The 17,969-nt window shown below is 32.3% G+C and overlaps 1 long non-coding RNA gene across 1 annotated transcript in view; it reads right to left on the bottom strand.

Annotated features, from left to right (window-relative positions):
- LOC125504838 overlaps positions 1 to 12,119 on the bottom strand; it is a 26,816-nt gene extending 14,697 nt beyond the window's left edge. The window contains exons 1-2 of the long non-coding RNA XR_007281733.1: positions 11,973 to 12,119; positions 4,343 to 4,378 (exon numbers count right to left, since the gene is read on the bottom strand). This is a non-coding gene — a long non-coding RNA (uncharacterized LOC125504838). The remainder of the gene's footprint in view (positions 1 to 4,342; positions 4,379 to 11,972) is intronic.
- Positions 12,120 to 17,969: the final 5,850 nt, after the last annotated feature.

Raw genomic sequence — 17,969 nt, forward strand, 5'->3', positions numbered from 1 at the left:
GAACGCACAAACATGACAAAAATTTCGGAAAGACTAATACACTTACAGACAAAATGGACAAACAACCCCCACAACTGGACGATACTGAATCCCCTTTGCCTCACAAGACAAAACACTCCCGTTTTCGTACCCCAACAAATAGTTTACTAGAACACCTACAAACGCAACTGAACTAACGACTAAGACCTGTTTGCTTTGTAAGCCAAGAATTTTTAAGTTTTTTTTTATCACTGATTAGTTTATACAAGTTAGGAATACGAATTAATTTTAGAGTAAGCTAGGCTAAGACACATGAACTACACAAGGGCAGAAAGACCTATTGGGTCGATAGCCTTTTTCTATAGGAAATAAAGATTATTTATATATATAGATATTTAATATCGGCATATTTAATATACATGATTTGTAATTGATAAAATGGGTATCGCTACGGACGTTTTCGAGTATATTCACAGACATTCCGCAGTAATTTTGCAAACAGCTTCGAAACAATTGGGAGCATGCTAAATCAGTTGGTCTTCCAGGTTTATGAACCATGATTATTTAAGCAAACTTTCACTGATCAGGATAATAGACTTTTACAGTTCTCAGAATACAATTAAACAAAGTCTTCGTGAGAATTTGAGCCTTTGTTCCAAAGGGTTTTGGGATTTCAGTTGTAAGTAGATCGCATTCTAAAGCTTTGGCGCGTCGGAATTTTTTTTCTGTATTCATGCAGCTCAGCAAAAGTGTTTGATAGATTTGGAAATTGGAAGAGGAACAATTGAAATGCTTATTTTTTATGGAAGATTATTTTCCACGTCTCCGAATAGTTCAAATATTCTTGCTAAAAAATGTCGAGGAATGCATTAGTTTTTATCTAAGTCTGAGTCTGCTTTTTGGCGTTGTGAGTTTAAAAGCTTTAGAAGGTTTCTGTAGCTGCTCACGATCAGTAATAAAAAATATGTATATACAAATAAAAATTAGGGCAATCTAAATAGCGGATTATTCTGCTAGAACTTCAAATTACTCAAGGAGAAGTGGATATGGTACATATACGCACCAATGTATAACAAATGCGATGCGGAAGTAGAGTATTTTTATTCATCGTTAAAAGGGGGCGAGGAACTTCACGGAAAGAAAGAAACTCGTTCGTACAAGTTGGATTATAAAAATAAAATATAATTTTTCCTTGCAGCACAATACCTGAATAAATAGCGAAATATTGCGTTATATGCATAAGTGTAAACTTCCTAAGAGTGATTCAAATCAAGAAATGTATTATCATTTAAGCAAAAAACTACGATCCGACATTTTTTCTAATTTTTTTCGATTTTCATTTTCTTTTTGTTCGGTTTTCCGGAAAATGTATACCCTGAGTTTGCACCATCCTAAACATACAATAAAAAGGTAAATTGAAGTGTTCTCTGAACATGTCTGTCGGGAAATGCAGTTATTGGATATGCAACGAGGAAATTGAAGCGGGACATCGAAACAGAAGTACCTACCATATTAAAATGTGGGAAAACTTCCGACGAGACTGTCAAATTTCCTCAGCACGTTGCACCGTTAATAAATAATGTTATTCGACTTAGTTCGAAAGAAATGATAGCGCGGAATAATCCAAAACTGACGCAACTGCTTAAAACAGCCAACAAAACGAAGCTTTCGCTATATTTTGTTCAATTTTATTGGAAAGCATTAGTTCAAGAAATGGCAGGATATGACTGATATAAAACAAAAATTTTTGGTTCAAGTAAAGTTTGTTTCTAAAATGTTTGACGAGAATTAAACTCGAATGCAGCTTGGTGCTCACGAATCCGTTGTCTATTACAACAAAGACACTGGTTCTGAACAACCAAAAATATAGATACTCTTTAAACTTTCGACACCGTTTTTTACGAGAAGAAAAAGTTGATATTTTTGTACAGTTTTTTGTATATTTTTGTAACAGTAATATTTTAGTTCCAAAAAAGTTTTCAACCGTTGTTTTTCGTACTGCACCCGTTTAGTGGGTTTTTAATATAATAATTATAGTACTCGGATTATTTTTTTTTATTAATAGAATTTTTATTGAACAATTTTGCTATTCATACAATGGCTTGGAAAAACCAAAGGCTTGTTTATCATTAATTATGGTGCAGTGACTGTTTCCACATCATAATTGAGTTAAAATTAAACAGTGATTCACAATTGGCCATTTCTCCGAAGGTGTGTGGTCACATGTAGGGAGTACAGAAAAAAGGTGAAAAAGATCATTTTTACAAGAAACTGAGATATAATTGGAAACAAATTAAATTGCACACTTTGTAGCATTGTTTTTGATAGCACTTGCAAATGCCGTTCTGCTCAGGCCAAAAAAGATACTTTCACTGATGGAACTGTAAAATTCCCAATTTGGTCAGTTGAGAAAAAAATGAAGAATTGCATTATTCAATTGAGTTTTCAAAGCGATGGTATAAATACCAGCATATGCGGAACAGCTTCTAAAGCAACGCATTCCATTCTTTCATCTACTTTGGGCAAAACTCAACATAAAGTGCTTCCGTGGAGGGTGCAAATGTTAAAGACAATCCAGGAATTTGCGAATCAACCTTCAACCAGTGCCTATTTCTGGACGATTAACTTTGCTTAAACCTTGCTTAAAAACATTTTTACTATCAAATTTTTTGCCTATTTACACTACCTGGTACCGCTACGGTAAATAATCTTTACTGTTGGCCTCCGAGAGTATTTACTTACAGCATCTGCGCAAATTCAAAACAACACTAATGGATTTACAAAACGATGTCATAACTATGTGTGCCTTAAGCTAAAAGTATCATTTGTTAAGTCCGGCAATTACTTACCTATGACTATGGTAGGAAACATGTGCGCCTACCGGTTCCTGAAATTCCATCCTGCTGAATGAACACTGCTGAAAGCAACGTTCAGTTGCATGTCTGGCACTGAAACCGAAACGCAACCGGCATCTGGAAACTTTCGACATCTGGAAAATCGCGCGCGATTTTTCACGTTTAACACGAAATTTTCATGGTGAATTCTCGATTTTTTATATTGTTCTCTAGAATTAACAGTGCTGTTGTTTTCAAGTACATAGTTCGAAAAATTTAAAGTGACCAATTTTTTGCGGGTAGGACTTAATAGTATGGTTGGATTTCTGCAATAAGAGGAGGTAAATGCAATGATTTTTAAAGAATGAAAAAAAATGCTAGCTGTAGATATCATCTATACGGAAGATGTATGTTGCACAAAAGGAAGTGAAAAGGACAGTGTATTTTACATGAAAATGATTTGTGTAATTCAGTCCTTCAAATTATTTTACATTTTTTGAAGGAACAGTGTTCTTATGTAGGAAAACACTCGACACCTTTTTCTCACCCTTTTCCCAGGCTAACAAAGTGTGCTGAAAAACTACTGTTTTTGAGACTTCTTTGCATCAACCGAAATACTGTTAATTGAACATGTTAGTTTATTTGGAGGAAATCGTTTATTAAAACAAATCAAGAAATACTTTATTAATAGACACAAAAAAGTGAAGCGCTTTAAAAGCAATTCCATTATACCTTAGAAACAAAACATGGAATCCTACACAAAAAAATCAACGCTCAGAAAACAAAAGAATTATAAAAGAACTGTAGGAAAAATTCTGCGACCTACATGCAATGTCTGTGAAGCTCGGCAGGAAATCATCAAAATGTCGTTAGTTATTACGTAGGCTGCAATTTTTATTATTCAATCATCAGCTTATTTTCAACTAGCACTAAATTTCAGTGATGACAATGAATCGTTTATGTAGTTCAGTTGTGAACAGCAAATAAATCAATGGCAAAAACTAGGTAGGCCCTAATTGCAGGCGTAAAAAAGGGATTCGACATCAATCTGTCGCCGAAAAATTAGCGCTCAAAGTAGCATGAAATATAATAAGTTGCATAAGTCGAAGCGCGATATTTTTAATACCAGCGAATCTGCTGGAAAAACTCCGTGGTGGGTTTCAATCGAAAAATGTTCGTATCAAATTTACATTTACAATACATACGTTACCCCCAAGCGTATTATTTACTGTTGACAAGACGCAACCACAATCTGCACTAATTGATCACCCTCATACAAATGTATAAATATGGTATACTATTTTAAAATTTCCAAAAAGAACAGCTTACTTGAAAAAATATGATATTATTTAACATTACCAGCAAAATGCTGGTTATATAAAAGATTCAACACATTTTGTCTTCGAGTACTGTTATCAAGTAATAACAGCAAATTAAATTCTCTAAAAGTTGCACAGTGTAAAAACAATTACAAATCTGCCAATTTCCACTCAGCCGAGTTAATATTTGAATACAAATGTTATGCTTACCATTTATTGCAAGGAGAACTCCATGGGATGTTGAGTCTGCAAAAAAAACATGTTAGTTAGCAAATCATAGGGATATTTAATTTGTTAGAGATTTTCTTTAGAGGGTAAAGCATAATTGTTTTGAAACTTTTCAAACAGTTCAAATTTAATTAATTTATTTATTCAATACAAAATTAACTTGCTTATATTTCTCGCAAATTCCAAAACAATTTACCAGTTTACAGCATAAACAGGTCTCAACCAATCAATGAAATTATAGGGTATTTTTCCTTGCTAATATTTGAAATTTAACTACAGTTCATCAAATTTTAATAATAAAAAAATGCCTTGTATTTGTATATTAATTAAGTGACAACCTTCTGTAAGTTGATGTTTAATTAAATAGCTGGAAAAGGTCACATGCAGACTTAAATTACCAGAGCTTCCTGCTTTTTTGATTATTCAGTTTAATTAGGCTTTTAATTTTTCTTCCGTAGTATTCCGCTAGTTACGAGGTTTCGAGGAGTCTTAGTTATAACTTTTCGTAAAAATGCATCATTAAAGTTAAAGTTTGCTTAAATTTTACTTAATTGCATTCGAGGAAACTTACATAATTTGTTGTTGAAAAAGTCTAATTGCAAAAGGGAATTTGCAGAATTGTAAAACCTAGGTTTAATTGGAGACCTTTGCAAGTTCTATGCATCTGCCAGATTTAATGTGACTGATTTTATTAAAATTATTAAAAGTGTGATTAACGCTGATGGCAAACACAACATGACACAAATCATATTCTGAAATACAGATAAAGTAGCGGTATTAACTTGAAATCACAATCAATTTAATGAAACAATAAGCCAAAAATGACTTCTATTCAAATTCATCTTTGTATTCTTCTAGTCAAATGTATGCTCGTCAGTTGGTTCAAAGGCAACTACATGGCATTCCACTTAGCAAAATATGTGAATGAAGTCAAAATATACCTTCTTTTCCTACTCATTTCGAAGTTTAAATTAAATTATCAAATAGATGCATTAATAAAGTGAATGTTCGTTCGCATGAGTTAACTGACCGCCTATTCCCATAAACTGATGAGCCAGCAGATCATATGCCCGTTTGGAGACAATAACTACCAAGGAGATGTGCGGAGGCCAGGCAGTCAACGAGTAATTTTATAAACTTTTGTAATCTAACGAAATAAAAATTGTTTTTAAAAAGGGCTCTCGCCGGTCTCATTAGTTAATTCATGAATAGTGCTTTTAGTGAGCTGCAGTGGGGATGTCATTTTTCAAGAGTTCAGTGTAGTTGAAAATTTAAGGTTGCTGACTAGATTCTATTCAGGAAATTGATCGTTTGAATGATGTGCTTATTAGATAAAACGTAAAGCTAATGTAGTTTCATGCTGAAGAAACGTGCATTATTGAATTACGTCCCCGATATGTGGCATTTAGGAAGGTTTGATAGATGCAACATATATTAATTCAATATCCAATTCCATGTTCAAAGTAATAGTTATGGAAACTAGAATTTTAATTGCATTCAGCAATTCAGTAGCCGATAATTTCCAAGTCCCAAATGCGCCAACACCTGATTAACTTTGCACTAAGCGCGAAAAATATCCATTTCTGACCTGATGAAAAAATATCACAATTTTATTACCTCTTGAGAATTGGGACTTTCATTTTAATAACGTTTCGGTTATTAGGAATATGGAGAAAATGGTTTTCTCACGAGATTAGTCGATATACAAACTGTTCTTGATCAAAAACGCTCCAGAGCTTTTCAAGTGTTTATATAATCGGTTGAATTCTTAATCTTGAATAATTGAAATTAAATACTAAAGTAGACATATAAAACAGAATATTTCACTAGGAAAATATTATATGTATGCGTATAAATTCAAATACCGTAACAAGTATTTATCATGGCGAAAATGTGCATGTGTCTGAAAACGACTTTTTCGAGACCTACAAATGGGTGTCATTTGTTACAATAAATTTTTCATTTTCCGTTTCGTGCACGATCTTGGACCCAGCAAACATGCGGCAAATATTTATTAGTATAGAGTAAAATGCTCTACGATAACGGTTTTTCAAGTAACTGGTGAAGTTTCCCGTATATATATAAAGTGGCACTAAATCGGAATTAATATTAATATATTACTGAATTAATTACAGGAATAGAAGTACATTACATATTCTGTACAATAATGAGTTTAAATAGTAGGTGTTTGCTGCACGTAGACATAAATATCTGTATGTACAGCTAATGTCGTCATACAAGTAGGTACTTAATTCTAAAGCTGAAGTATGGGAAACCAAAATCAGCAACATCCGCATCAAAAAATCAATAAACACAATTACAAATATACCAAAAAACAATTTAAATTCCGAAATATAAAATTTAAACATCTTTGCTTACAATTGTTTTTTAGGAATCATTCTAACATTAATAGGTAACATATTATGGAACTTAGGGGATAGGTAATTAAAAAATCTTAAGTTAATATTGGAGTTATTATTTGGTATAATAAGATGCTTATTGCATCTGATGTTATAGGGATGATTAACTGTTTCAATAGAGGATGGCTTTGTATAGACATACAGCATACAGAGTAGATGCATAAAGTTCTAACATTTGGAACATTCTCAGAATACAAAATAGCTGCAGAATACCGTTTATTACTTCCAAATATAACTTTAAGGATATAATTCTGAACCACTTTCAATTGTTTAAGATAATTATCATACAGGCCACCCCAGACAATAATTCCATATCTCATCAGGGAGTCCACCAACGCTCTGTAAACCATTAGCAGGATTTTTCTGCTTAGAACATGTCTTAAAGTGTAAAATCTAGGAATAAGTCTTGTATGTTGTTAGCAAGTCGTGTTACATGTTTGTCCCACTTGAGATGTCTATCAATTGTGATACCCAAATGCTTGGTGCACTCCTCCGCCCCAATACATCTATCCCCCAGTCGTAAAGTTGTAAAGTGTGGTCGATTTACAGAGGTAAGTTAGAAAGCTATATAATTTGTTTTATCAATGTTTAGTGTCAGCATGAAAGTTTATAGCCAACATATAATATTTTTAAGTCCCCCTTCTGCTAGTGTTCTAACATCCAACCACGACGATTCATTAAAGAGGATAGCTGCATCATCAGCTTAAGATATAATGGTACCGTTTTTATTTTTAGTTATGTTAGAGAGTTTATATAGGTGATGAATCGTAAAGGGCCAATAACTGTACCCTGTGGGATGCCAATCTGTATTTTAATTTAATCTTTTAATAAAATCTTTTTTTTCACCAATCTTAACCATTGGCTTTCTCTCTCAGGTAGCTCGAAAATATATTAAATGCAACCCCACACACCCCATAGCAATTTAGAACATTCAAAAGTGTTGAATGAGGTACGGTACCGAATGCGTTAGCAAAGTCTAAGGAAACAGCCAAACAGTTGGTTCTGCTATTCAAAAATTGAGAAATTATTAATTACGCTGATGGGGCGTTTTTAAACTGGAGTAATTATGGCGGTTTTAAAATAAGAAGGCACTGAGCCTGTTGTAAAAGATATGCTTATATAGTGGTTCAGTAAAGTATAAATTAAATTTCTTCACTAATATCGAGTTGATTTGCTCAGGGCCTGCAGCATAAATGTTCTTGAGGGAGCTGATGAGGTGTATAATTTAATTATCGCCTACCGGAGTCAAAACATAGATGACGTAGAACTGTATTGGAGTTTGAATCTATTTATTGGTTTATTTATTTTATTAAGCATTTTAATAGCTATGTTACCAAAATGTTTGTCACAATAATTGGCTAGATTTTTACTGTTAGAAAATGGTTCAAGCTTATCATTTTTTATTTGTAGGTCTTTTTTTTTGGTTTATTTTGATCAGTAGCCTCAGAAATTATTTTATATACTTTCTTTATGTCTTTAGAATCTAGAGTTATTTTGTTTTTGAAGTAGTCATGTTTAGTCTTTTTATTAATTTATTTAGTTTTATTTCCTATAATTTTTATATAGTGTTCCATTATGTGCACCATGCTTAAATAAAAGTTTATTTTTCGTAGAGTATCTTTTTTATATCGAATTTATTATATCGGTCGTGATCCATGATTTAAGATCTATTTTTTCTTCATAAGTGATAGTTTTTCTGTTCGTTAAAATATCAGAAAATTTAGAAGCAGCAATTTTTGCATCCATCAGTTACGCTATGCCAATCAGTATTCTTAATTAGATTTTCAAAACTTTGTAAATTAAGCTTTTCAACCGTTTTAGTTACAATTTTGGATTTAGAAGTAGTTCTATAGCTTTGGTTGCTTATATTAAGTACTATAGGAAAATGGTCTGTTATGTCTGCTTCCATAATAAATGTTTCAATTTTGTATTTATTTTTTCTGTTGGTTTTAATAAATATATGATCTATACATGAAACAGAATCTATAGTTATACGTGTATAACCATTTATCAGTGATTCAAAGCCATATGCACTCGACAAGGATCTATATTAATATAACCAAGGAAAATTTTAATATTATTTGTAGGATTATTCTGCAAATACTCTTCAAAGTCATTCAGAAAAAGTTATATGGATGAGGAGGGCGGCCTGTACATACAAGTGATGTCATGAGTGATATTGTTCAATTTAATAAACAGTTTAGTGAGTGAAGTTCCCGATGATTGCAATATCAGATCATTTACTGTAGCTTTGATAGAGGTTTTAGTAAAGATTACAAGACCATCATTCTGATTACTTGCCACGATTGTAATACATATTGTAGTAAGGAACAGAAAATATACTATCATCAGGAACTCCCCAGCACTCGCTCAGTACTATGACATCAGAAGAGAGATTATAGGCCTAAAGAAATACAATAAGATTGACAAAATAATTTTGTATGCTTCGAATATTCAGGTGTAATACATTTAGTAATTGAGAAGCAGTATTAAGAAGGTTACAAACTCTGTTGCAATCTGTCCTAGTCTAAATTCTACCTTCACTTAAGACAAGTTCATTCAATATAGCAATTTCGTCTTGAATCTTAGCCATTAATACCACAGTAATCGATTTTTCTTCTTTGATTTTTCAGATAGTATTCATAGACTGGACAATTTGCGTCACTTGCATCGTGTTTAGTTTCGCACCTACTCCCATACTTCTTATTAGCCTCTTCACAATTTATACAATGTTTTTCCTTCCTGTCACATTCACGGTATTCATGTTCACCTCCGCAATACCCACAACAAGGATCACACAATGGAAACAATATGTTACTTACATTTAGTTTAACTCTGCTCACACAATTGAGACGGATAAATTCCGAAAATCATATAGGTGAATGTTGGTAATTGCTGACTATATTAAATCATTTTCAACAAAAGATAATCAGTTTTAAGCAGTTCATAAATGATAACAGCTAAAAGTAATAAATAACATTTATCCCCATCTACCCTTCTCAAATGCTACCCTTTCTGTGCATTGTATAATGAAAATGACTTGAAAATTTTTACTTGATTTAATGCTGAAAATTAAATGATAGACAATTTAAAATTTAGAATGGGTATGTAAATGTAATTAAAATCTCTAGCGTGACAAATTGATAATTTTATCAACACTGTGCTGCGCTTTATCAGAACATTTGTCTAAAATTACCACTTAGCTTCTTAAGTTGAAAAGGCAGCCCCTTAAACTTTTTGCGAAAGATTCTTATAGATTACTCATCTTTATGAGTGGAAATTGCCTTCGCCCACGAGATGATGTTAGCTACAATCTTAATCTAGAGTGTTTTCTGATATTTTTCTCTTCTTAACCGCATATCTGATAAAATTATGTTTGATTCATATGTACCTAAATGATAAGAAATTTTAATTCTCATCCGCTCGTACAAGCTTATATTATAGTTATTTCGGTACAGAAAAATTGATTCAGCTTCGTCATTTGTTAATTTCGTAGAAATAAATAAACGTAAAGTTGTAAATAGATCGTGCATTGATTGCGATTGTTGGGTAACTCAATTTACTTATTACCAATCACAAACAGGCCTTTCCTCTCAACATGTTCGGGCTCTACATTGTGGAAATATGTATGGCAGTCAGTTAAAAATCAACAATTGAATCTTTGAATGTCTATGAATTTAGAACTTGAGAGAGAGAGTTGTATATCGAATGGTCTGATGATACAAGAATATATTATTCCCATTTCACAGAATAGCACACACTATAGTGACATATCTTCACTAGTATGTTTCACCTTCAAAAATATAATAACATTTGCACGACCAGAAGTACAAGGTGTTAAAGTAACAGTAATTTCGAACTACATGTTTAATTTTTAAGTTTATCCATATTTCGCAAACGATTTTAGATCAACACTTTTGCACACATTGTACCAATGATTGGAGCTACTTTATGAGTGGTCAGTGAACATTTTTCTAAGTGTGTAGCACATTTTAATTAAGGGGGTTATTTTGTTGTTTGATTTTGAAAGGTCAATGTTTTCTTGCTCAAAAACTAAGAGCATATCGTGATAAAAAGGCGAGTGAAAAATCTAAAATAACAATTTTAAGTGCTTATTTGTCTAGCTTCACTAATCAACAAGAGTAAGTTTTAAAAAATGAATCCCTTGAAGAGGGCTTCAATGCTTTTTATGACCTGGCCTAAACCCAATTTTGAGTAACTTTTTCGGTATTGATTATTTCACTGTTTCTCTTGGAGACTAACAAAAGTTTTAGAAATAACTAATCAACAATTGCTACTTTTTACTACTTTTTTGTCATCATGTCATACATTGTTTCATAAAACAACTTACATTAAAGCGGTTGCCTAAGAGTGGTTTTTTTGTAGCGTAGAAAGTTGTGAGTGTATTTTTGTCAGTTGAGTTAAAAATTAGAAACTAAAGTAAATCATCAAAACAAAATTTAGTTAAAACAACTACCCTTCGTTTTTGTTATCTCGAAAAAAACCGAATATTAATTAATAATAATAATTAATATATAATTTATTTGAGTATGAGTTATTCAAAATTGGTAAGTTTGTGGTCTCGTAAGCCGCCGTGAAATTTTTTACTGAAACACGGTGCGTTGTAAAAAAATCAAGAGATCTTCCAAATTGAACATGAAATTGCAAAATAATATTTATTTTTAGAAAAACTAGTGGCGTGACATTTTTTTATTTAAAATTATCAACAGACGTGCCTGTGCCCACGCCACTGGCGAAGCTAAAAACTAAATTTTTATCATAAAACGTTTATTGGTGTTAAGTGCCTAAGTCTATAAAATGTCATCAACACATCCAAGGGGTTTCCGCAATACTAAAAAATATAATTTGTTTCATTAATACATTAACACATTTAATACAGTTTTCGGAATATGGTGTATTAAACAAATATATCCAAAATTACGTGCACTATCACCTCCTAGAAGGAATGCATCTACTTACCAAACACCCTGTATATACACGTAAGTTTATCGATAAAAACAGTGCACAACTTTGCCCTGAATTACCCGACATTTGTGCATTTCTCACATTTTCTCGACATTCACAACAACCATTGGACAATAATAAAATTGGAAGAGTGTGTGCAATGCAAAGTACATTATCAGGATTTAATTATTTTATCCTTGAGTTAACTTTTAGTAAATATTACTCACATTTTTAATACCAGATCTGCACCTGAAGTAGGCATCGTTTGAAATAATGGAAGCGTTTGATTTTGTTGTAGAATGTTGGAAGAATAAAATCAAAATTCTGAATAGTAATTTTCATTAAATGTATAAACTACGACTGATGTATTTAGTTTTCACAATAAATTATTCATATAAACCATAAAACAAAATATAAGCAAAGAAAAGTTGAATAACCAGACACAACAATAACATATTTTGAGTGTCAAGAATACATCGGATCTCTTGAGCAAGCGAATGAACACCAAGTATAAACGTTACCTTTATACACACAGATTCATTAAAAATAAAAGAGTGAAGGCTCTACACTGTTGCAATTTTCTTGATAATATTTAAGTTGGAAACTTCAAAACTAGGAAAGCTGTGGTTTTAAATTTCTTTTTATTGTCACTATGGTTTGATGTTTGCAATTTTTGTTCTATATGTTTGCTATAGTTCTTGTACCGTATATTAGGGGCTAGACCACAAATAACATCGTCGCCCTTTATGAGTGCACCTTCCGACCGATCTAAAAAAGTGAGCAATTTTACTTTTGTTAATTGAAACATGTTTTTGCCTGTTCAGTGGCCGATTTTTAAAACTCAAGAATAGATTGATTATTCAACTTAGATTATTGTCTTAATTAATTAGCGTAGAAAGTTGTGAGTGTATTTTTGTCAGTTGAGTTAAAAATTAGAAACTAAAGTAAATCATCAAAACAAAATTTAGTTAAAACAACTACCCTTCGTTTTTGTTATCTCGAAAAAAACCGAATATTAATTAATAATAATAATTAATATATAATTTATTTGAGTATGAGTTATTCAAAATTGGTAAGTTTGTGGTCTCGTAAGCCGTCGTGAAAAATAATTTGTTTCTGATGTTTCACAAGCATGGGTGGTATGCACCTCCAGGGGAGGTTGCTGCACCGAACAATCTCTATCGGGGGTCCAACTCTAAGTTTTTTTTATTTTATTATAATTGAAACAAATGAAAGTTGGGTACAAATTTGCTATATAACTATATTAATCAATAATAAATTTGTTTAGTAGACTGCAGTCTTAAGAAAATATGTGAGAGTAAACACATCAAATYATAAATATAATGTCTTGTTAACCCAAAATTTAATCAAATTTCTTCAATGATATTTATTTTGTTTTGTTAGTTCAGTTGGTTTACTTGCATTTAGCGCAGTGTCAGTTGTATCATCACACTTAATTTCTACTTTTGCGATTACCTTGAAAGATTTCATTTAATTTTAATTATATTCTTCTCATTATTGAAAATATATTTTTATTAAGAAATTGTTTAAATTTTTGTGCTATACAATTGCCTTCTGAAAATAACTAAATCTAAATATAATCCTAAATTTTTCAAGATACAATCAAGTATTAAAAATTATTAGACAAAAAACTCTCCCGTAAAAACCTAATAGGACTGTATATTTAATTAGCTTTGAAAACGAACATTTGCAAATGTGTGACAGTTTTACGATCGCATTTCGAGCCATTTTTCCTGCCTTTTATGGATTTCAATATAATATTTGAATTGAAAGGCAGTGATTTACTTTAGCTCTACGTGACAAGCACAAACATATTTCTTTGCACGACAACATAAAATATAGCCGAAAACGGTTTTAACATAGATAAAATAGAATTTGAAGCATCTGCTTACGATAAATCTGAAACTATAAGAGCCCTTAAATTGAAAAATGGCGCCATGATCCGGATTTGGAAATTTTTACTTACGCTACAAGCGTATTAATTTGTAATACTGTGCAGGAATAGTGTAAAATCGAACTAACGATAATTTACAGGAAGACTGTATATTTATATAGAGCCATGAATCATTTGAACAGCAATTTTCGTAATATAAATTAGGCAACATTACTTTACTTCATAAAACAATAACGTACATTTCAAAGCTGGTGCGTAAAATAAATGATCTAATAGTATTCGCAATTATCTAACAATATCACATCCAAAATGTCCTGAAACAAAAATATCAATTAAAGGGAATTCTCAGCTAAACAAAAGTATTGCACATAAATCTTTGGATAATCTTAAGGAATGTAACTCTCTCAGCGCTTCTCGCGTTCAAAAACAACGATCGTGGAACATAAATAATCATTATACAGGGTTATCCGTTTTATGCTTGGCAAAGTAAAGTAAAAAAAAAAACACACAAAATATTCAGATGGAGACGAAAATTTTAATTTAAGATAAAGATTAAACCTTACCATTATACGTGAAAAACAATATCATTTAAAGTCCTCCACGGGTCCTCCTACAACCCTTTGAGGTAATTTTGAATGACTTTTTGGCACATTACCGGTAATATCTCGATCATAACTGCACGGATATTGGCTTCAGTTGCTCAAGAGTTTGAGGATTGTTGGCGTAAACACGATCTTTCGCATAGCCCCGCAAAAAGAAATCTAACGGTGTTAAGTCGCAGGATCTTGCGGGCCAATTGACATCACTCAATCTCGAAATTACGCGTCCTGGAAATTTCTCTTGCATAGGGCTGTAACTGTCAGTGTTGTTTGACTCGTTGCCCCATCTTGCTGGAACCGCATGTCTTCCAGATCATAATCTTTAATTCCTCTCCAAAAATAATCGGTCAACATGCGTCCATAGCGCTCAGAATTGACTGTTATGGCTCTTCCTTGATTGTTTTCAAAAAAATACGCGCCAATAACACCACTGGATCATAATGCACACCATACGGTCACTTTTTCAGGATGCAAAGGCATTTCTGCAATCACCTGAAGATTTTGAGAGCCCTATATACGGCTGTTCTGTTTATTCACTTAACCACCGAGCCAAAAATGAGCCTCATCGCTGAAGAAAATTCGGTTCAAAAAATCATCCTTAACGGCTTTTCCAATCACCCAATTTGCGTATATTATGCGCTGCCCATCTTCTTGAGGCTTAAGTTCTTGAGTCAGTTGGACTTTGTACGGATGGAGCTTCAAATCCAATTGCAAAATTCGCCACAATGAACAGTAAGACAAGCCCAAATGTTGAACATGTCGGGGAATCGACGAATTCGGGGTTTCCTCCACACTTTGAGCAACAACAGCGATATTTTCAGCTGAACGAATGTTGCGATGATGCACAGGCCTGACAATATCAGGACCCGATCCAGTCTCTTCAAAATTTTCCACTGTGTTCGAAACTGTTTGCTCAGTGGGTCGATTGTGTCGACCGTAATCCGCTCGTAAAGCCCTAAACGTTGATACAGCAGAATCACCATTTTTATAGAAACATTTAATAATTTTTACGCGTTCTTCGATAGGTAAACGATCCATATTCCAAACCAGCAAACCTTAAACTAAAACAAAAACGCTTCGGGTATCAAATAGCAAGGTTTTACTTTTCCATCCTCGAATTGGATAACCCGTTACTCTAAAGAATTTTTACAAAAGAAGTTCTATTCATTGCCCATTAGGTCAGATATCAGATCTGAACCTGCCAATATCGGTTATTTACCTTAAGAACACCTGAAGTCAACATTCTATCTGTTGTCTTCGTGGTTTTCTCTGCTTTATTAATAGCCTGGATGAGCTGGTTTGAGGATTTTTCTAAAAGGCTTTATCCTCACAACTAATAATTTATCTATGTTTGGGTATACATTTTATAACAAACGCAATCCATCACAGCATAAAAAAATGTGAATTCGGTGCAAAAATCTCTGATTTTAAATTGGAAACTTGTGCCTTGGATAGAATACAAGTTAAAGTAATTTGACGAAATTAATGATCGTGGGCAATAAGAGCAAATATTGTTGTTTTGGCTGGTTAAGTGACGATAATTAATGTTGTTCGCAAGAAGTTGTGAAGACAACCTTGTTTGTTCTAGTCAGTGGGGCAACAGCTTATCAAAATACTTAAGAGGGCCTCGCACAAACTCCGTTCAGAAACACACTTTTCGTAAATGGACAAATTTCGGAAGCGTAGATTAGTATGTTAGACTAGTAGGTACTCAGTGGCGTAACTAGAATGAGAATTTTTTAAGCAACTTTCAACGCGAGCCTTCTCRCAATATTTAATGCTATTATAAAATAAATTACTTAAGTATAAATGTAGGATATACAGGGTGTTTGGTAAGTAGATGTATTTATTGCAGGGGGTGAKAATGCAAGTAATTTTGGATATATTTCGTTWATATACCGTRTTCCGAAAACGCTTAGTTTCCGATCTACAGAGTGATAAAGTTTTAATAAGAATTTTTTTTATTAATATATACTTTTTAATATTGCGGAAACTATTTGGAATATTTAATCGAAATTTTACCGGCCTAGATTCATAACAACAACACATGTTTTGTGATGAAAATTTTGTTTCTAGCTTTTCCAGCCGCATGGGCAAGGGACTGTTAATAATTTTAAATAAAAAAAAAAACTTTTACCACTGATTTTTTAAGCAGTAAACTTGATGATTCAAATTAGCTTTCAATTTGGAACTCTCTTGACTTTTTTGTTCTACGACGTCCCGGTTTCGAGTAAAATCGATTTATTGCATAGCTAAATCGGGTTGCAATTAAGTAGAGTTTAGTATAAAAACGAAAATTGTGCAGTTAGATTGTATCAATTTTATTACAAAAAAAAGCAAAAAGAAATTACTCTCAGACACTCAAAATAACAACAATTACAAATTTTTTTCAATCAGTAACCATGACTAGTGCATAGTCAACTTTTTAAATAAAAATCGGATTACGCTGAGCAATAAATCGTTTTTAATTTTTTACTAAAACACAGTGCGTTGTAAAAAAAAATCAAGAGATCTTTTCTCTTCCAAATTGAACATGAAATTGAAAAATAATATTTATTTTTTGAAAAACTAGTGGCGTAACATTATTTTTATTTAAAATTATCTACAGACGTGCCTGTGCCCACGCCACTGGCGAAGCTAAAAACTAAATTTTTATCATAACACATTTATTGCTGTTAACTACCTAAGTCTATAAAATGTCATCAACACATCCAAGGGGTTTCCGCAATACTAAATTATACTAATAAAACTAATACATTAACACATATAATACAGTTTTCGGAATATGGTGTATTAAACAAATATATCCAAAATTACGTGCACTATCACCTCCTGGAAGGAACGCTTCTACTTACCAAACACCCTGTATATACACCTAAGTTTATCGATAAAAACAGTTCACAACTTTGGCCTGAATTTTATTCTTGAGTTAACTTTTAGTAAATATTACTTACATTTTTAATACCAGATCTGCACCTGAACTTGGCATCATTTGAAATAATGGAAGTTTTTGATTTTGTTTAGGAAGAATAAAATAAAAATTCTGAATGGTAATTTTCATTAAATGTATATAAACTACGAGTGATGCAATTCGTTTTCACAATAAATTATTCATATAAACCATAAAACAAAATATAAGCAAAGAAAAATTGAATAACCACACACAACAATAAAATGTTTTGAGTGTCTCTTGTGCAAGAGAATGAAGACCAAGTGTAAACAAACGTTACCTTTATACAAACAGATTCATTAAAAATAAAAGAGTGAAGGCTCTACACTTTTTCACTTTCAATTTTCTTGATAGGATAGATAATATTTAAGTTGAAAACTTCAAAACTAGGAAAGCTGTGGTCTTAAATTAATTTTTATTGTCACTATGATTTGATCTCAAATGTTGAAAAACGGTTTCAAAATGTTTGCAATTTTTGTTGTATATGTTTGTTATAGTTCTTGTACCGTATATTAGGGGCTAGACCACAAATAACATCGTCGCCCTTTATGAGTGCACCTTCCGACCGATCTATAAAATTGAGCAATTTTACTTTTGTTAATTGAAACATTTCTTTGCCTGTTCAGTGGCCGATTTTTAAAACTCAAAAATAGATTGATTATTTAACTTAGATTATTTTCTTAATTCGGCGAACAACAAGGGACCTTGAAGGCGAACAGTGTGGCCGTCGTTTCAAAGAGAAAAAGTTGTCTACTTGAAA

The sequence above is a fragment of the Dendroctonus ponderosae genome, unplaced genomic scaffold (genome assembly GCF_020466585.1).
Source record: "Dendroctonus ponderosae isolate FM_Combo_2020 unplaced genomic scaffold, Dpon_F_20191213v2 Dpon_F_20191213_6, whole genome shotgun sequence".
NCBI lineage: Eukaryota > Metazoa > Arthropoda > Insecta > Coleoptera > Curculionidae > Dendroctonus > Dendroctonus ponderosae.